This window comes from Mastigoproctus giganteus, chromosome 8, assembly GCF_048544385.1.
Source record: "Mastigoproctus giganteus isolate SK-2022 chromosome 8, ASM4854438v1, whole genome shotgun sequence".
In the NCBI taxonomy this organism is placed as follows: domain Eukaryota; kingdom Metazoa; phylum Arthropoda; class Arachnida; order Uropygi; family Thelyphonidae; genus Mastigoproctus; species Mastigoproctus giganteus.
Genome location: NC_143582.1, coordinates 1,531,011 through 1,552,039, shown reverse-complemented (window position 1 = coordinate 1,552,039; position 21,029 = coordinate 1,531,011). Strand labels below are relative to the sequence as shown.

Here is a 21,029-nt window from a genome sequence, read left to right as displayed (position 1 = left end):
TCCCTTCTAGCATTAAAAATTTATTCAAAGTACCCACCTCCACAACAGCAGATTGAGTTCGTTCGACCAATCAACCACCCGCTGGCTAAAGGCAATCCTCCGGACATCTATCCTGCAACCATCCTTCACAATTTGAATTTGTTCTTCCTCTTGCTCAGATGAAGCACATGAGTGAGTATAAATTCAAATTGAGGAAGGATTGAACTTGCTCAATCCATTCAAAGTGTTAAACACCTCAATCAGATCATCTCACAGGTGGCTATTCTATACTCGCTGCAATTTTCAGAACTGAAGCCTTTCTTGGTAAGTCATCCTTTTGTTCCTTGCACCAATCTCGTTGCCCTTCTCTGTACTCGTTCTAGGAACGAGTACAGAGAAGGGCAACGAGATTCTAGGAACGAGTGCAGACTCGTTGACCTGCTTAAAGTGCTTAGGATCCTTCCCCAGCCTGAGAGACAAGTTGAAGATCCGCAGTATGAGGGGTTTTAATGTAGTGACAGTCATTTTCCAAAATAAGCCTGGAATGTCATCTGGGCCTCTAGTATAGTCATTTCTCATGCTTTTTAATGCCGAATTTAAATCTAAATCTGGATTACTCCTTCCTTTATCCACTGAATCCGTTATTAACCTTCTGTATAAATGAAGATGGTGAGATTCATATTGTGTTCTGGTCCAGAAGCCACAGTAGAAAAAAATAAAAGAATGTGGAACCCCCCCAGAAAGGGTTCGAAGAATGCGACCAGAGTGATAATTTATGCTAATTATGGCACATATTAAAGAACGTTAGAAGTTGAGGGCTACAAATTTTTTGGACTGCAGTCCTCAAAGAAAATGGACAGCTAATGGGAGGCGTAAAAGGCGACGAATGGAGTCAATAAAATAAACGGGGGAAGGGGTATATTTTTCACTGGGAGAAAACGGAAGAATGGGGGGGACACAAATACAAAATTCTGGGGCTTTTAATGGAAAGGTAGGTCTCATGAGGCTTAGCTTGGGTAGCTTGTTGTAGACAATTGGAATAAACTGCCTGCCGGTGAATTAACGTGGTCGGGGAGGAGAGTTTGGTAAAATATAAAGCGAAATTGAATAGCACTTGGCGATGGAAAAGGTATGAAAGACTGATTTTTTTGTTTGTTTTTTTTCTTCACAGACGCAGAAAATCACCTTCTTTCGATTTGGGCACTCGGCTGCGCCAGGATCTCAGTGACCAGAATTTTAGATGAGGTTTCAAATCGTTAAGGTTCTCCCGTTAGTGCCGAATGATGAACTCAATAACACAGTCAGGAGCAGTTACTCAAGTTACTAATAGATGGGTAATTAAGGGGTGAATAATATATAATGTTTCGGCTAGGCTGGGGTTCGCTGGTAAAAATGTTGCCTGAGAGTTTTTTTTAAAAAAAAAAAAAAAGACTTGGCGTATTTCGTTAGGTAGAAGAGGGCTCGAAGCTGTAGTTACGAAATGGTACTTGGGATGTACTGCATTAAAAAAAACGGGTTGGCTGATTTATGATGGAGGACCCTTTAAGGGCATTTTAAGGGAAAATTGCCTTCGAATCGATCTTTGATACGTCGACACAACATTGAGAGCCCAGCTCCCAATGTTGTATCGATGGAAGGGTATTGACAGGGTATTCCTCCGCCGACTACAAGAATTCATAGTACAAAAATCGCTAGTTGCCACCAGTTCTGCCGATGTTCTATGGATGTAGACATGTAGACATGTATAGTATCTTATGTAGGACGGCACCTGAACGAAAGTTCAACTCCGTCTTTGTACACTGTGGTGGTTACAGAAAGCACTGTAACAGGCCAGAAATGTGTGTGACGTTATGTTCGTGCAGTGTGTGTGTTGTTGTGTTGTTTAGTTGTTTCTGGCCGTTTTGTCACCAGGCAGGCGATCACCTGGAAAGCCTGCCCAGTGTCCGTCTACACCACGGGGAGGTAGGCCACAACTTCGCAGGAACCATGGCCAACCTCAGCAGTCACGTACTGAATGTCCAAAGAGGGTTTGGAGCCATTCAAAAGAATCCCGTGCCGGCAAGCCGGCAACAGCGCATGCGCTCTCTCTCTCACACACGCACACACGCACGCACGCACACACATTCCCAGGAGACAGGACAGCAGAAGATGAAGAAATAAGGATGAGAATAGCATAAAGTAAATAAAAATAAAATAAAAAAAAAATAGGAAATTAAATCTTTGTCCATTTCTTGCCCACGTCTTTATGCAGTGCTGCCTAAAGTGGTCCACAAAGAGAAAGAGGTGTATTGTCAACCAGAAGTAGTAATGTCATTCAATCTTGATCGACAGGAACAAATTCTAGATGTAATTCTGAATTCTGTTAATCTGGAGTGGTGTCAGAAGTCTCTGGTCGATGACGGTATCACTGAGCAGAGGTTTAGTTGCAGAGAGTCTTGATAAAGGATGAGTCAGAGAAGTGCAGCATCTCTTAAAATCTTTGCGTGTTTTGAAAGCCACAATTTTGTATATGACGTCATCAGGACGACGAGGCAGCGCACAGTTGTATTATGATTTATGATGTGTTTTCAGTTTGATTTCTTGAATTAACATTAAGGTTGAGAGCCTTCCTGCGATTAAAAGCTGAATTGCAGAAGGTTTGAAGGGCCTGGAAATTGTTGACAGAAATGAGTATCTTCTCACCTCCGGGACACAAGTTGGGTACTGTTGCCTTAAGAGCCGATCTTAGATCCTCGTAAATGGAGCATTCAAAAAGGACGTGAGGAGAGTCTTCCGGTAGCCCACATCGACAGGAAACTGTATTGGAAAGTCTAAATTGGTAGAGTTTTGCGTTTAGCGAACCATGCCCAGTTAGTATGTAGGAGGTAAACAGTGAGGGTGAAAACCATTTCCTGGTGGATGATGAGAGTAGTGCAGTTACGTCGGGAACGAAGTTTTTGGTGATAGCTCCTTTTTCGGTAGAATTCCATCTATTCTGCCAGGTGTTCACTAACAAGTTCCAGCATCTGGTCCGCTCAGTTTTGGGATCAGCCTGAGGGTTAACAATGATTCCCTGAAATTCTGTAGAAATGCCTTTGCGGATGTAAAAGCAAAGCCCTCTAAACACAACATGCAGGTCAAGTGGTATAGTGCCTGCAAGAGTCTGTAAAGCTGGAGTTGATACTGTTCGGCAAACGTGAAGTAGGCTAAGGAGAAAACAACGTTGAATAGTGGATAACTTGGTTTGTACAGTTTTGAGTGCAGTACGTCTAAACCAAAGGCTGGCAGCATAGGTTGTAATTGGGATTATGGCAGCATTATAAAATAGATGTAGGGTTTTAGTGTTCAGTCCCCAGTCTTGTCTGGTAATTTGGAGCAGCATTGCGGTAAAACTCTTAACTTTGACGGACAGATGTTGAATATGCTTAGTAAAGGAGAAGCGGTCGTCGATGATGACTCCTAAAAATTTGATGCTTCGGACAAGTGGAAGTGATTTCTTGTCAAGTTTTACAACTGGTGGTCTGCGATAGTCTAATTTGTGTTTAAAAATCATGATCTTCGATTTTGTTGGGGATAATTTTAATTTGTTCTTAGAGGACCAGGACGATAGTTCAAGGAGTACTTTATTGGCATAGAGTTCTAAGTCAGATCTTGAGTTTCCATTCACTAAAATGATAATGTCATCTGCATACGCAAGTTGTTGCACATTTTGAAATTCAGTCGTCCTAAGCAGCCAATCATCGAGAACTAGGTTCCAAATCAAGGGACCCAAAATTGATCCTTGGGGGCAACCACGGGAGACAGATCTGTGAATCTTCGTGCTTTTAGTGATGACGGTGACGGTGCGATCGGCAAAGTAGTTTCTAACAAGTTTATAAAGCTGAATAGAGCAGTGATTGGAACGGAGTCTACTGAGGGCACTCTCCCACCATAAAGTATCAAAAGCGCCCTCAAAATCGATAAAGATTGCCATAACGTACTTGGAAGTGGAGCAGTCAATGAGGTGGTGGAGTTCTAATAAGGCATCTTCGCATCCAAGCCCTTGCCTGAATCCGTATTGAAGAGAGGATGTGGAGCTTGTGGCTTCCTGCAGTGTGGTTATTTTATTCGCGATTAATCTCTCTAACACTTTTCCCAGGTGAGAGAGCAGGGCTATGGGGCGGTAGGATCTGGCATTATCTAGTGGCTTACCAGGTTTATGTAAAATCTTAAGAATGGCGTGTTTCCATGGTTTGGGAAACGTTCCAGTATTTAAGCAGTTGTTGAATAATTTAAGTAGAACTTTGGGCCTTAGGTCATAGAAATGTTTGATAAATATATTGTCAATCAGGTCATCGCCAGGACATTTGTTTGACTGAATTTTATTCAAGATTGAAGTAAGTTCTTCTGCAGTGAATGGACTTGTTTCTTCTAAAGGAAGGTATTTTTGGTTTAAATCTCGAATAGATAGATGGTGTGAAGTTTCAATAGTGAGATCATCATTAGGCAGCAGTTGGTCCAAGATGGCATTTATGGAGTCTGTTAGTGTAATAGTTTCCATACTGTTGGAGGTAATGGAGTTAAAAATGTCACCCAAGATCATTTTATTTTTAGCAATTTTATAGATGATGCCCCAGGGATTATTATTCCCAGACGTGCGGACAAAATTGTGCCAAGATTGCAATTTGCTTTCATAAATCAGTTTTACGTATTTTCTTTTGAGAGTTTTGTATTCCTCGTGTAATCTTTTGTTCTATGGATACTGCACATGTCTTAACATCGGTCGGATATTTCGGTCAGCTTGCACAATGTTATCATTTGTGGACCTTCGTGAAGACAAGACATCGCTGACCGACTTGATTCGAGGCCATACAATTCTGACTGCGTTTCAGATTAACTGTTCGATCAACTTAATTTTCTCTTAAAGTCAAATTGAAGTCTGTGGTTTGAATGAACGACGTTGTTGTTTAATGGGGCCAACTCCCGAAAATTGTCAAACGGATCGTGGATTTCTCCATTCTTCGGGAAAATGAACCATTTGTTTCAGAAACATCCTCACAAATATTTCAACTTCAGATTCTTTAATACGGTAAACTCAGATTGCCTGTTTAAGGAAATGGGTGATTAAACTCCCGTTGTTTTCTTAAATTGGTACATCATTTCGGAAATGATAAGAAACATTTTAAGGATGAGAATGTACAACGTGTACTTTCAAGACTTTACATTGCTTTTTATTTTAATAAGACAATATGTGACAATAGATGAAATTCATGAGTACTGGCCATCCATTTACTACCCACAAGGGTAGTAAATGGATGGCCAGTGCTCAAAACAGAAGGAACTGGAAAGTTGCTGGAGAGGCCTTCATCCTGCAGTGGATTGAAATGGCTGATGATGATGATGATGAAGACAATATGTATATTGCTACGAACCACCCACTGTAACCGAGGACCCATTTCTTTAGTGGTAGCAACCAGGTCAGCCACCATAACACACTTTTTATATCCAAATTATATATTCAAACTGACATTTTTAAGATTAACACCTGAAAAAGAAAGACATAGATCAAGACTGTATTGCATTAGACAGCAACACTAAATCTTCGAATATTCCGCGAACGGGTTACACTTGTGACAACGAAATAGGTCAACAGATGTTGCAATTAAAATTACTGGAGTAAGGGAAACGTCCTTGCTGTCAGAATCCCATCTGGACGCTCTAAGTACACCTTTGGATTTAAGGAAAGAAGTGGAATATTTCTTTGATGGATTTGTCCAAAGGATTCCTTCAATGTGCACCGAGGGCATCGATTTTGCGTTTTCTGTAAACTCCTCAGAAAAGTTGGTGTCGATGTATCTGCGAAGGCTAAAAACATTTCTTTTTGGTCTCGCTTGAGAAGACAACTCTGGACCACCCCACCGAAGTCAGTGGAATCGCTTTCGTAATCTTCACGCATCGCGCAATTTTGCGCGCACGAAAGGAAGTTTATTTCCGCCGTGTGTCGCCATTTCCGGATGTCACGTAAATAAGGCAAGTCATTCTTTTGGCGATCACTGGCTTTTGGCATTGCCCCCGTGGTGCGAGTGAGAACTTCCTCTTGGGTTTAAGGGTCTATACGTATTTTATTTATTTATTTATTTTTTAATTTGAAATTTTATAAACATCCTGGTTTCTGTAGGCAGTTTTGCCATTCTGTCTACGAGAAATGTCGGTTTATGCGAACGGTCCCCAATTTACCAATCCACAGACTGTTTCTGCTAGTTCACTAAACATTTTTAAGAAAAATGTTTGTTTCGAATTTCAGTTTTGGGATTAGCGCAAAAGTATATTAGGTCAAATAATGTCTGTAAACGCCACTGCACGAATCGTGTAGTCCGATTTTCTCTTCGCAGTTTTTTCTGTAGTCTGGAAAAAGCTGGATGAAAAACCCACCTACAGCTGATAGTGAAAACCATCAAAACTCGGAACGGTTAAAAAAACATAAAATAACTCCAGTTTTTAAGGCATTCAAATGCAGATTTTTTTTCACTTTTTCATATGTACAAGTCTTAAATATCGTTGAGAATCTTAAAAATCACTGGTCTATGACTGCATCCAAAATCCAATAAATCTATCCATTTTCTATCCAGCACTCTAATAATTTTTCCAGTTGTTCCGTGAAATGTATTCAGACTGCCCACTTCCATGACAACGGATGCAAATTTGTTTCAACAATCAACCACTCGCTGGCTGAAGGCAAATTTCTCCTCCTCTCGTGTGTGCGTATGTTTTGACTGAGAAAGAGTTAGAATATCATCATCATGAGTTTACTTTATCCGTTCAAATTCCTTAAACACTTTAATCAGATCTCGCAAGTGACTAGCCTCCAGAGCTGCAAGTTGCAGAGCTAAAATCTTTTTGTGGTAAGAGCACCGTTTTGTTCCCTTCACCAATCTCGTTGCCATACTGCACTCGTTCCAAAAGTTCTACCTCCTACCTAAAATGAGGCCTCCAGACCTGTATGCAGTACTCAAGATGCGGGTTAACCATTGCCTGGTACAATCGAATAATCACCTCCTTATCCCTGCTGACAAAGTTCCTGTATATCATTGACAAAACCTGACGAGCTGTCCTGGCAGTATGTCTGCACTGCTCAGAGAATATCATGTCTGACTGGACAATTAACTCGGTCCTTTTTCATTTTCCACTGCCCCGAATGTAGTAATCCATGGTCGGTACGTTTATCTGGGATTATGTCTACTTTATGTTGCAGTAGCCTGAATAACCATCCAGCCAATCGTCATATCATCTTAATCTTTGACATTAAACGTGATATGTCTTCATTAGTATCTTTAATAAATGTTAAAGAATGAAAGGCCCAGCAATAAACCCTGAGGGACTCCACTAACAACATTAGTGTTAAAAACAAGCACAGCAAGACAACAAAACATATTTGGCTTCCGATTAGTCGGTGGGTTGATTACTTTCACTAGCATCACTCAGTTGTTTTCACTTGGAGACTAAGAGTTAAAAAAATCAATAATGCTTTAAAGAAGGTATGTGTCAAGGACAGTCTGAATCCAGTACAATAGGTGAAATTTGTGAGTTATAGGCATTGAAAAAGAAATTTCTGTTATATTTTGGGACAATCACTTAAGGCCAAAGTAATCACAAGATAGAGAGATACAAGGTAGAAGCAGATACAAGTATATATCCACCAATTCATTGATATATTGAACTACAACCAATTCTGATGTTGGACAGTGACCGAGTAACTGCGTTGCCCAATTTTTCATAAAAACTCAGGACCCATGGCAAACTTCCAATGTTAAAACTTGATGGAGCACTCAATACGTCTTCAGAAAAGATTTAACCTGAATTTGCAAGTGCGTAGATACTCGTAACTATGTAGATGGTTTCCTGATGATAGCCAGAAATATAGATTAATCTGGGAAAAAGTATAAATAGTAACATAATCTTACGTTAATTGAAATCGCCTATCTTAATTTAATCTTAAATTTCGCATCTGTCCTGTCTGTTTAAATGCGTCCATCTGTCCAAGGATAGGTGCATTTTAATTTGTATCAATCCCCTTTTTCATTCAGGCTACGTAGGGACTTTGGATTTAAATAATTATCGTATTTAGTAGTTACGCGAGTTGAACCACAGTCACCCAAAGCTCGTGTACTTCTGTTTTACCTCCCGTTGACCACTCGGATGGGCAAGAATGGAGGACCTCTCTTTAAGGTAATGAAGTGATCTGGGAATGGACATTTTTTATCGATGAAATACATAAGTGATCCAAATTAGTGGCGTTTCTTCCATCAGTATTCATTGCCGAAGTCATAAGTTTGAATAAGGTATAATATTAGTAGTATATCGAATAAATTGAGCTGCCCAGAAGAGAAAAACTCGCTTCTATAATTGCGTAGTAGTTTTTGGTGCCTATAGGGATTTGCCCCCATCTACCCTCCCCAGGTAAAAATGGATCATTCCATTATTTTATCGTATCTTGCGAGAGGCGCCAGCCCTCTTCAAAGATCACTTCGAAGCGGGTGATTTGTTGCCTTGTTAAGAAGCATATCCCTTGTAATGACGACTCTCGGGTTGTGTCGGGGGGAGTTAATCCTTGCCCGGGGCACAGGAGCGCGGGAAAAAAAAGGCCGTGGTCTGACCAGCTGCATTTGTAGGTTAGAGGGGTTGCGCATTGTTCAACGTCATTTTTATTAATTATGCATCGCTAATAGAGCGAGATTTCTCTGATAAAGCATTTCGGAAGACAATTAGGAAGAAATTATTATCATTAACAGCTGAGGGCGAATCATTAGCAGTCTCTTTCGAGAGGAATTAAGTAAAAAATGCTAAATATCTTTTATTCGGCGAATACTTAATGGGATTCTGCCAGTTCGAATTAACGAGATTCCACAGCAGCAGGAATGCCACACTCTCGAATTAGGGGTCGCACTGGAAGCAAAAGGGGGAGGTATTCGGTCAAACGATTTATTCTTTCTCTTCACAGGTTTTGCCTAAAATATGGTAACCGAACTGGGAGGAAGTCCTCGATTAAATTAGTTTGGGACCAGTAATTGGAGATTGGCGCAAACTGCGACTCGAGTCTCCACATTTCGACTTTTTTTGCAACCTCACAGGATGTCCTCAGGTGCAATTCGTTGGCATTATTACCATAAGGGTTTCGTAATAGTTCAATTAGGAAACTTCCCTCTTTGTGCTACCCAAATTCTGTCTCCTTCGAAACTGCATTTCTATACAGTTTCCAAGTTATAATTTCGCCACCCCCCCTACCGACTCGAACGGGGGCCTTTCCAGACGTGGGGAGGAACTCGTCACGCAGGAATTTGGTCTCCCTGAATTGTTGGAGAATCTGCTCGGTTACCGAAAGTTTGTCCTTGCCCATATTCGGGACAACGTGTCAGAGTCACCCCGGAAAGGTGCGCATCCGGAAGATAACCTGAGGTCACGAATTAACGGAACCTTCGAGTTTCAAACGGTCTTTACGAGCTGTGCCCAAAACGCAGCCAGTTTCGTTTCGCCGCTGGTAATTTCTTTAAGCGCAAAAAACAAGCGGCAGAACGTATTAATTTTTCATCTGTCACTGGCGCCCCCCCTTCCGGTGCTGCGATTACCTCATCCTGTTGCCTCCGTCAACTCCTCGTCGTAAACGCAACTCCCGAAAGATCATTAGAGCCGTAAACGTCAGCCGGAGTGAATGGTTTCTTATTATCCCGGCCGAAGATGCTGTTTCCAGGGCAACGAGCGGTAATTACACTCTTCCATCTCTCCCGTTATTATCGATGGAGGTTCTCGTAAAACTCTATTTGCTGCCATTCCATTACGAGTGTGATTAACCGAGGGATGCTCATTACTAATTACCATCCCAACACATCGGAGCACGCGCCTCCTCTGCGCGCTGATGAGAAAACCGGAGTTCCATAGGGGTGGTGGTTGAATCCTTAATTAAATATATATTACCCCATAACTAGAGCGTTGTGAACGCAACTTATTGTAGCGGCTCTCACAGGTGCTTCTTTATCTTCTGCGAGCAATCCCTGGCACCGTGCCAGGTTCGTCGCAAGTGCTGCGCTTGTCCAACAAACAATCCACCAAAAGCCGGCCCTTCGACTCCTTCTCTTCGGTGCTCTTTCAACCCACCTTCACTCTTGCCCGTGTCTTTTGGTTCTGTTGTTCTGTCTTTCATCACTCAGCTCTTCATTCGATTCCTCTTCCCCCCCCCCGTACAAATGGTAATTTATTCGGACGTGTCTGATTATATTTGCAGTCCAATCACAAACATTCAAATATGGAAAGTATTATTGTGAGATTATTAAAAATACTGAATTAAACATGAAATCGAGCTCGCATTACTCGACTTTTTGACTGAAGAAACAGATGGGTGGTGTTCCTTTCGTGTCTGTATACACTACCTCTGAAAAACATTCGGAACACTCCCGTAGGTATTGAACGATGGCATAAGGAGCAGGCACAGCATTTCGTGAAAGGTCAAGGAGCAGACAGTGGGAGTTTTGGCAAGGAGTTCACCAGACAAATACAGCCAATTTGAGCCTTCCGAAGTCAACAGTCACTAATGTGAAGATATGATAGACAAAAGAGTTAAATTGTGAAAGTCTACTTACAAGGAATCTGACTTCCTTGTCTACCACAAGAATGGGCTCACACCACATTACTTTCTTCGAGAACAATCTTCTTTATTACTGGTGTTCAAAGGCGAATATATAGCAGCTACTGCACATCTATTCTACATTTATTTATTTATTATATGTGCTTGTAGGGCCTTTAAACTGCCCGAGAGCATTTCAAATAGTAAAGTGGACATTTTAAATTTTCGAACTGTCATCGGTTCTGGCGATTTCTGCAAAAGTGTGGCCTGTCCCACTTTTCACAACAGAATCCAAAAGTGCGGCAGTCCCAAAAAATAATCGCTGGATTGTGGCGAGAAGAATACGTTGGTAAAGACCACTCTCATCCAAATCGATCCTTCTAAAAGTTGGATGTCAGATTTTTGCAAATGACTATTTTAAATTCCTAGAATAGCGATGTTTGTACACAATCTGGAGAAGCAGTTCCGCATAACAATATTTCTATCTTTCTTCGCGACGTGGAAGACAAATGAAGGTCACACAGCTTCATCATCGATTGTCTTGATTAGGGGTGTTGCACAGGGCGGAGTTCTTTCAGCCGTATTATTCACTGCAGACCTTGACCTCTCTTTTTGCATCGCATAGGAATTTGTTTAATCCAATGAGGATCCTAAAATGTTCACAATAATGAAGTTGCGTAGCAGATCACGGTATGCCATTCAGAAGCTACTACCATAAAGACCTGGAGTTTTTGCGAGGAGCTTCTCTTGCTCAACATGTTTTTTGCTCAATTAAACAAGAAGAACACAGGAAGATGTTGCAGTCCATGACCCAAACGCTGTATTAATGTCGAATTCTTAGATGACACAACAGGACCCTAAGTATGTCTGAAAATTTTCATCCTCTACAAGCAGTCTTTATTGGCATAAAGGATGAAACTGAAGCCTTCACAAACCTACGTTTAACTTTGAGGGATATTGCGAATATCCCTGATAGGGATATTCGCATTCAACTCAATCGACATTATAAATGCCCAGATAGATGATTTCAACCAAATCTGTGTTAGTAAAAGCTATACAAAAATCTCTCTTAAGCAACCGGAAATATGACTTAATGATTCCTTAAAACTTATATTTTATTTTTCCATTATTAATTTTAACTTCAGAAGGCTTGCCTTGATGACACTTGCGCTTGCAGATTGTTTACAATTGAAAATAGGAGTGTCTAACGCCTTTATCATTCAAGTTGTTCCTGGGAGTAATCCCGTAATTCCTATTGTATTAAGGGCCCGTGGTTGAATGTTGCAAATTCCATCGTGGAAAAAATTAAATTCTTGAATATTTAATAATTAAGAAAAAAATACAAACTTTATACTTAAGAAAGTTTAATAAAATACTTTAACACGTGAAATATTTAATTAGACCCAGCCAGTCCTTATACCTAAATAAAATTGGCTACGTTTCTAATTTCTACGTTGAAATCCATCCTCGGACCTGGATTTTGGATTCTTCTGTCATTGTCTATATACAGAGAGAATCTAAAGTCACGTGTACTAAATTTAAAGCTAAATCAGTGATTTTTCCGTCATTCAATATTAAAGAATTATTTTAAAATTAAAAATTCTGAACTGTCGTTATTTCACTGGCCACATCTATCACACGAGACAGGATCTGCAGATTAATGAAGAATTAGGCAAGAGCTGGTAGAGGGCAAGGATGGCGTCAATTGCATTGCTGTCTAACCACCAGAATGCAGGATAATAATCGGGTGTATTATTAAATCAGTGATGTGCCAATCTAAGCAAAATAGCTTGAGAGAACTGCGACTACATAAAATTAGCTGCTATTCAAAATAAATACCATCTTGATTACGTCAAACCAGGGGAATACAGAAGTTGAAGCTGAAAACCAAATTAAAATAAAAAAACTAAACAGTCTCTCTCTCTTCATAAGGAGGGGAAAGAAGACCCAATCCCCAATTCTAAAACTGAAATTATCAAAAATTGGAAAGGCTGAAATGATTAAAGACCCAGTGATACGTAAAATAGTTAAAATAAATGACATACTAAGGCTAGTTAATTCGGTTCCTGGAGTGCTTCCGCTAAGGACTTGCTGCTCCATGATTTCTTCTGGGTTGTTGGTTCAATTCTGTGGAATTGAACCAACAACCCAGAAGGGTCTATGAATTTGTGGAAGGGTCTATGAATTTGTCATGGTCAGTGGTAAGCCCTTTTTCTGGGAGTTGCTGTTTGGATATGGTTCCTGTTAGTTTAGGTTTTTGACACGAATATATTCTGAACAGATTAAACACCAGTTGACCAAACTTGAATTCCATGGTTTCTGCTGATTGAAATGTCTATAAAATAGCATTTGATAAAAAATCCTAAGAATGACCTGGTTGGGGAAAGAGAGAGAGAGAGAGAGAGAGAGAGAGAGAGAGAGAGAGAGAGAGAGAGAGAGAGAGAGAGAGATCTGATTTTTCTACTTCAGAACTGAACATCCTTGCAATAGTCTTGTATTTTTTTTTTCTTTTATTATTTTTAAAGCATACTATATGACTTCCTCAAGTACATGCTCCCACAGCCAAACTCACTATGGTCGATTGTACCCCTGGGATTAACGGATTTTACTTGGTGTCTGGTCATATTCTTGACTCTGAAAAATGACACCGCTTGCTGTCTTGCTCATGTTTATACTCCACCACGACTGCCAGGTCTACCAGAGAAGTTTACAATAAATCGTGAATACAACCATTAATTGTATTTAGCAGTCATGCGGCTTGATCCACGGCCCACTCAAAAAGGGTGAACTTTTTGACCACTGGGCTACGTTATGCGTATCTGATAACCACGCCTTCATTCTAGGGATTAGTGATGCGAGTTTCTTACGTGGTGACTTTACTTTGGTAGGTACTGAATCTCCTTGTAGTCTCTTTTCTTGTTTTATTAACGACGTTTATGATGCACGCGAATTCTTCCTGTAGAGCTTGACTTTGACAGACGTCCAGAGGGTCTCAAAATGTTGGTTCCGGTATCTGTTGGGTTTCTGTTATGGGATCTTTCTGAGAAATCTTTCCAATAGTGCATTCAAGAAAGGCAGTTTTTGATTCCAACGTCTTTTTCAACCTTGAAGTCAATTTGACTGTGGAATTGTTGACACTGTTAAAGGTTTTGAGGTTGTCTCTGCCGTGACTCCAGATTACAAGAATGTCTTCGACGTAAAGGGCACAAAATGTGTTATGAATTTGTCTCGAGGTTGGTCAGAAATGTGTCTGCTAACAGGGAAGACAAAGAATTTCTTATGCTGATCTCCTATTTTTGCTCGTAGAATGAATCTTAAAATTGGAAGTAGGATTCGCCTACAGAAAAATCGACGTGGTTCATGATGACGTTTATGGATACAATTCTCGGAAATCCTGTACGTAGTTACTAACTACAAAATGACTAATTAGTGAATCTTTGGCAAAAATAAGCAATTTAACTTCAAATACGTTTAATGGGATATCATTTCTCCTTCCAGTGGTCTACACAGCCACAACCCATTCTGTTTTCGTTATGCCACAAGTTCGGTAGTCTAAGCTTTCCTTATATGGCATCGCAATCCACTTACAAATGTCCTCAAGCATTAATACCCACTTGGATTCTTTCAGCATTTCTTCATTCGGTTTTTACAAACGCTGTCCTTGAAAACTTCTTGTTTTCCTTATAACACAAATATCACCTCCTTTTTATGTTTCCTTTGGTTTCCTTGTTTTGCCTCCCTCTACCGGAATGACCCTATTCCGATGATGTTTAGTATACCAGTACTTCCAGTTACTAGAAGTTAAGTTTAAAATGCTTGACTGTAATATTGCTTTTCTTCGATTCGCAAAATTTGATTTGATTTTATACTATTTTCCCCCTTCAGATTTCGGCTTAAATAAGTAAAAATAATGTGATAAATATCACGCTAGGTCCACCCGGAACGTTAATTCAAATATATTACGTTCGTGAATTGCGTGTGTTCTCTGGTCGACTTCTATTTGCTGGACGAAAAACCCGAGTTTCCGGGTGGGAAGGAACCTTATTATCTACGCCTGAGACTGATTAACTCAGCCACGTAATGAAAACAAGTCCATCGAAGTTCTAGCAACATTGACTGGATTCGAACGCGGGCCTTTCCACCCTATGTGGGAAGGGCGGTGACGATGCAACTGTGCTACACGCGCAGACCTTAAATATCAGAGACTTTCATAGACAAATCACAAATACACAAAAAATAAAAAAAAATAAAAATAAAAATAACAACATTTTTCTTAGTCCCAGTAAGCTTTGACATAATTGTCCTGGTGATTTCTCCAATATTTAAAGGTATAACGAATTCATCCCTTGCATACGCAATTTAAAAGATGTTAGTACTGTATTTGTCTCTAAGTGATTGGCTGTATGTTCGAGTTTTGAGGTCGAATACTGCTCCTATTCTTCAGTGGGAGCAGAAAGATCCCCACAATCAAAAATGAAACCCACTGAAGTGCGCGAATTTTATTGAGTTCATTTATTGATTGATTTTTGTTTCTTCCGTTCATTTGCTACGATCACAACTTGTCCCTTCGTATTTTTCTAGGTCAAATTCATAAGCAGATCCATCGATATTCATTACTTCAACCGTAAAAATGGAATTTTTAATTGGCGTATTTTTTTTAAATTAGTGCACTAGTCATGAAATATCTTTAATACAAGTAGAATGGGTTGAGAGGCTAGAAGAAACGTGCTGATGTAGCCGAGTGGTCAACTCTATAGTACGGTTGTACTTTGGCGTTTCAATTGACCGCTGTTTGAGTTCACGTAACTTCTCAATACTGAGTGATAATATTCTTGGTAGGTAACTAGTGCAAAGTACTGCGATCGTTCAGAAAATATGTTGGAGGTGCATCATCGGAAAGATTAAGTTGATAGCCTCAAAGAAAGGCAACTGACTAGAACGCTACCTATTTAGTAATTGAGAATGGTAGCATCACCCCACGGATCACTGGTAATTTTGTGATGGTGTTTGTGTGTGCCTGCGAGTGCAGATACCACCACTGTTCTTTATTTGATCTTTTAATTCACAGAATTAAAAAAAAAAAACATGAATTAGTCAAAGAGACCAAAGCCCATATCATCACCAGGTTCTTCTGATTCCCCTTTCTTCGCTTCTTCTTTGGGAACTTCGCTCTAAGCAACAGCAAACTTTGAAGGATCTTTTAAGAATCCTTAGCCATTTCAGACTCTGAAAATAATATCTGTCTCAACAGCTATAGCTATTAAATTATTCAAACCATTCATAACAGAATGTGTAACTGATGCCAGTGTTGGGTATCGAATTGCCAGAGAGACAAAAATAATATTTCTTACTCCCTCCACAAATTTGGCTCTAAGGTCATCACTCGTTAGGTCCAAAACTTCCTCAGAAAACGCGGTCCCAGAATTATAAACTTGTATTTTAAGACCATATGACGATATATTCAACAGAGTTGTTTCGGATACTTCAAATTTGTCATCTTTCTTGATCAAGTGGATCTCATTAAAAATTTTAATTGTTCCCTTAGAAATCTTTGTTGGAATTTGCAAAGCTTGAAAGAATTTTTTTTTTCTGGGCCTAGTCCAGTATTCTGTGGTTGAATAATCTCATATGTGGCAACGGCACCAGCTCTTTCAGGAGCTTTCATCTTGTTATCCATAATTTTATCTCTGATCTCTACGAGATCTTTTGTGAAGCTTTACGTATTATCGTGTATTTCCTTAGGAAAGTCGTATCTGCTACATCTGACGGGATCCTACATTGTCCACATCAACGCATTTTGGATATTCATCCAACGTCACCACTTTGAAAAAAAGGAAAGAAAAGATTTGAAGAATGATCTCGATCCGATGGCCGTTACGTATAAGGATATGCGTACTGTTTATTAAACAGTCATTGTAGGCAAATGCATTTTAGGATTCAGGGCAAGTCAGGAAGGGAAGCTTCAATAGATTTTTTAAATTTAACTTCGGATTAGCTCGATTTATATCCACCCAGTCAAACAATATATAATGATAATAGGAATAGTTACTTCTGGAGGATGACGTGACAAGAAGCTATTGAATTCGAAATGAACGAATAGGACAATGGAAGCTAACTTTAGCTGATAATGAAGACGTGCTATTTTTATTAATGGTTAGCAATCTTAAGTCAGCGAACTTCCTTCTCTCCCTTAGGGTAAACATAGAGAAATATCTCACTTGGATAATAAGTAGAAACCTTAACAGCTTGTATCATTTGTACTGCTACCTGGGATCTGTAACATAAATAACTTGTGGATTGTTTTATCAATGCGCTCAACAAGATCTGTTAAGTACTGTTGATAAAGAAGAAGTAAATAGGTTGTGAAACTAGATCTTATAAATTTTAATGTCATGCTATGATTTAATGGAGATCAGGAAGCCATACTCTAGGCCATTATGTAATTTTCGATTACATAGTGGGAGCTCATGATGTGGAAATTAATGCTCATTAAAAAGCCTTTATTTTGTTTTTTCGTATTTTTTTGTTCGATTTTGTTTGCCCCAACTTTTAATCATGTATGTGTTGTAATCAGCAGTAATAATGGCTGAAAATATTGCAAGTGTATCAGAAGCTTGTCCGATGAATAAAAGTGTTTATAAATAGTTTTATTTTATTTATACGGATCTTATCGGCTTAGAGCTTTTTAAATTTTAATTGTACGCAGTCTGTACAGTTTTATTACTTGAAACAGTTTTGTATTTTCAAATGACTCAATTCCAGCTCCGTGATTAGACAGAAATAACGTGTGATGTTTTAATAAATAAATTACATATCAAAATTTCTTAAATTAATTAACAATCGATTACTACATATCTCAAAGTTCGACTCCTACATAATAATTTGCATCATTGAAATTAAAACGTTTTGATCGAGATTTTATTTGCATATTAAAATATTAGCAATTAATAAAAATCTCATAATTTCAGTATTTTTCACGGCGCCTGCATCCGCTAGAGTGTGCTAGTGCGCTTATGGCGAAGAAGAAGCAAGCGATATAAAGCGAAGAAATGTTTGAAGTCCAGTACGTAAATGATTTCTTCCTTCTCTTAATTATTATTCAGATTTGAGAAATTACATATATTATGTATGAATTTTATAAATAAGAAGCAATGTATAAGATTTATTCGGCTACCATCATTCGACTACACGTAATATTTTAAAGTAATCAGAATCTTAAGATTGCTAAGCCTGAATATCAGACGATATGAAAAATTATGAAAAATTCTTGTTGAAGAAAAAGTTACGCGTTAAAAGTATTTCCAGTAAAATATTCTAATTATAATGTAGAATTAAATTATTTTTTGTGAGTTTAACTATATTAAAATTGCTCGCCTTATTCCGGTTGTAAGTATCGTATTTAATTATCAGACAACATAATTATTCATTGGACAAGTAATGCAAAAATCAGTTCGGAAGTTGTTTCATAAGTGATTAGCAATGCATGCTGGAATATATATTCGATTGTCTGCAGCCTGTATAAGTTGTACGGTGCAAATGTATAATTTATACAGTCTTCTTATAGTATTCGCCATATAGTGCAAGGAAGCTATAGGTTTTTGCACTGAAAAAAAAAAATCGAATTAGATAAGAAAATTATACAAATTATATTCTTCCTCTCCTCACCCAGGTAACTATCCAGTTTACCTTTGAATTTATTCAAATGTTACCTGTGTGATGTTACCTGTGTGATGAGGGAACTAACTTCAATTCCTGTAATTTCAATTTATGGCCCCTAGTTCTGGAATTCTTTATAACATTGAAAATTCCACATTCATTTATTTTATTAACCTCTCTCAGAGCCTTATAAACCTTAATCATGAAGGGTCTTTCGTCAGTAAATACCGACGCCAAGTACCTATTCAATTCATCTGCAACATTTGCTGGGTTATCTAAGACTTTCCAACAACCAGTGCACAAAGGTCCGATCTGATTAACTTTCTTCTTTGTTGTTTTCGTGTATATATATAAAAAAAAAAAATCTTTTTCCTATTCTTTGCTCTCTTAGTCAATGCTTTCTCATACGCAGCCTTGACCTCCCTAACTTTATTTGTAGTGCTATTACAGATCAAGTTGTACCTGTTGTAGGCTTCAGTACGTTTCATCCCTCTATAACTGTTCTATGCTATCTTTTTCTGCTCTGTTTGACCATCCATTTCGGCATCTTCTTTCTACAATATTTTCTTAAACGTATGTGTGCATTCATGGCTGCCGTGATTTCTGCTTTAAAAGTATTCCATAATTCGCCATCCCTCGGTAATCCACCCAATTCACAGACGCCTTAAACTGTCCAAGTTCCTGCTTCTGATGTCAAAATCCGTGCCTTTACCTTTAACTACTCCAACATCTTTCAACTGACGATTGTACGTTCACTTGCTGACAATGGTTCCTGTACTTTAAGCCCTGTGATGTCATCTGATTCGTTAGCAATGATGGGTCATGGTACTTTCTGTGACACGCCGGTACCAATAATAATCATCTAGTTTATTTAAAGTTTTTCCCCATCGTGATTAAGTGTACAGTATTAAGCCAGAAAACGGCCCATTTTTGACCCCTGAATTAGTTTTCGGTTGGCGGCTGGTTGAACTTCTTCGAATCCTGGAAAGAAATAAATGACTCGGTGCGAAACACCCGGCAGACATCTTTAAGCAGCCGGCGTTCTCACGAACGAGGCCGCGCCATGCTTACTGGTGTATTAACGCTATATTGAACAACATTAAATGCTGCCGTTGAGTACCTGCGAATTCTGCGTTCCTGGGAGTTGCAGTAAGCACGAGGGAGGGATCGAAACTTAGCCATTTAATATTCATGTCGGTTATGGCATTGAGGGGGATCGTATTTCTCCGCGGAAACTGCTTTTTCGTTCTCTCTTTCTCCAGGAAAACGGCGGAATCATTGGAAGGGGGTGGTGTTTCGACAGCGCCTCGCTCCATCTGCCTTTCCTCTTTTGTGGGCCGCGAATGGGCTCATCGGGACAGCGTGGCCAAATTTCATTAACGTGTATTGACAGATCTGCGCTGTTTATGTGAACGATTCTCCGTACGCGTCGGAGATCGTTCAACATTCCCCAAAACGCTGAAGATCGCAGAAATTGAATGTTTGTAGCTGTGGATGCTGGAAAAACCATTAGCCCGAACAAGAAAGAAAACAAGAACGAGAAAGAAAAACATCATTAAGGGAAGCTATCCGCACTGTTCCGAAAATGGTGCCCACCTAAGTCACGTGGCCTCGCTTCTCACGCTGGGAGTGCGTTGCTCCCTTCTCACGGTCTACCGCGATATAACGCACTTTATTTCTGCTCGAAATGGAAAAGGTGGAAACTCGCTGTGTGGTCGCCGCTAATACAGATCACGTTGGACAGGTTGGTGTGTACACGGACGGCAAATTTATGGGGGCTGCCTCGTCTCCTTGCATTCTGGCGCGCTTATTTCATCACTTGAAGCATGGGTAAAAAGGATTCGCCCAGAAATGAATTAATCAGTTCTTAATCTGTTACCACCATTTTGTTTAACAATAGTCAAGTATCACGGATCGGTGGTTAGCGTAATCTTCCATTAACCAATAGCTCTTAGGGAACATTCTTCCATCACACGATTCTTCTGCCACTCCCAAAGTTGAGAAAAGGCAAATGAATATTAGAAATTTTAATCCCAGGCCTTCAATCGCGACGGCTCAAAAGTGCACGGGCTTTGAGTGACTGCGCTTCAGTGCTAAATATGGTGGAATGTTCTTGTATTCTCCATTTTGGGAACTCCTCTGATGTGTGGTCGTCTCGTGGTATAAACAGAAATTGTTGCATAATTTCCTTCCCCAAAATCGATAGTATCTGAACAGCCGCGGTTCCTGAAATATTCAATAGTTTGGCGAGCAGATGGGAGCGTGGAACATTGATGTACGACTACCATCAGCGATTCTGCGCATGTGCCTCAATGACGTGTTCTACTTTGCCGAAAGAATGTACGCCCATGTGTACGCAACGCAACAATAGTCTGCTATTAGTTCCAGCGGCGAGCTCGTTAATTACCCTCGAAGGCCCCTATTATCAGATAGCACGTGTTGGAAGGTTGGGGGGGGGGAGTTTGTGATGTCGCATCTCTCACGTGTGTCTATCATCTGCTGAGTGTCACAACCAACTGTCCTAAGCCTAATTAGGGTTAATGATGGTGTACGAGAAGGCGATCTTTCAGCGTCCGAGGCAAATGGAAGGGTGCCGTGCAGGTGGTGTGGCGGTGGCGGTGCTGCCCCCTGTCGATCACGTTGATAAGTGGACAGTGAGAGGTGGGGTAAGGGGGCTCCGGTTTAGCGATACATCATCGGTGTGAATGCCGCATACGAAATACCGGCGTTGTCCTTGAGGAGGGCCCTAATCAGAGGCGCAATTTCAGCTGCGAAAGTTGTTTGCATTTAACCTTTAGCGATAATACGTCGACTGATTAAC

At 39.8% G+C, this 21,029-nt stretch overlaps 1 protein-coding gene and 1 pseudogene across 2 annotated transcripts in view; one reads left to right on the top strand and one right to left on the bottom strand.

Annotated features, from left to right (window-relative positions):
* Positions 1-21,029, top strand: part of LOC150081192 (uncharacterized) — a 211,284-nt gene that overhangs the window by 121,521 nt on the left and 68,734 nt on the right. The window lies entirely within an intron of this gene.
* On the bottom strand, positions 15,643-19,401 carry LOC150081193 (large ribosomal subunit protein uL10 pseudogene; annotated as a pseudogene).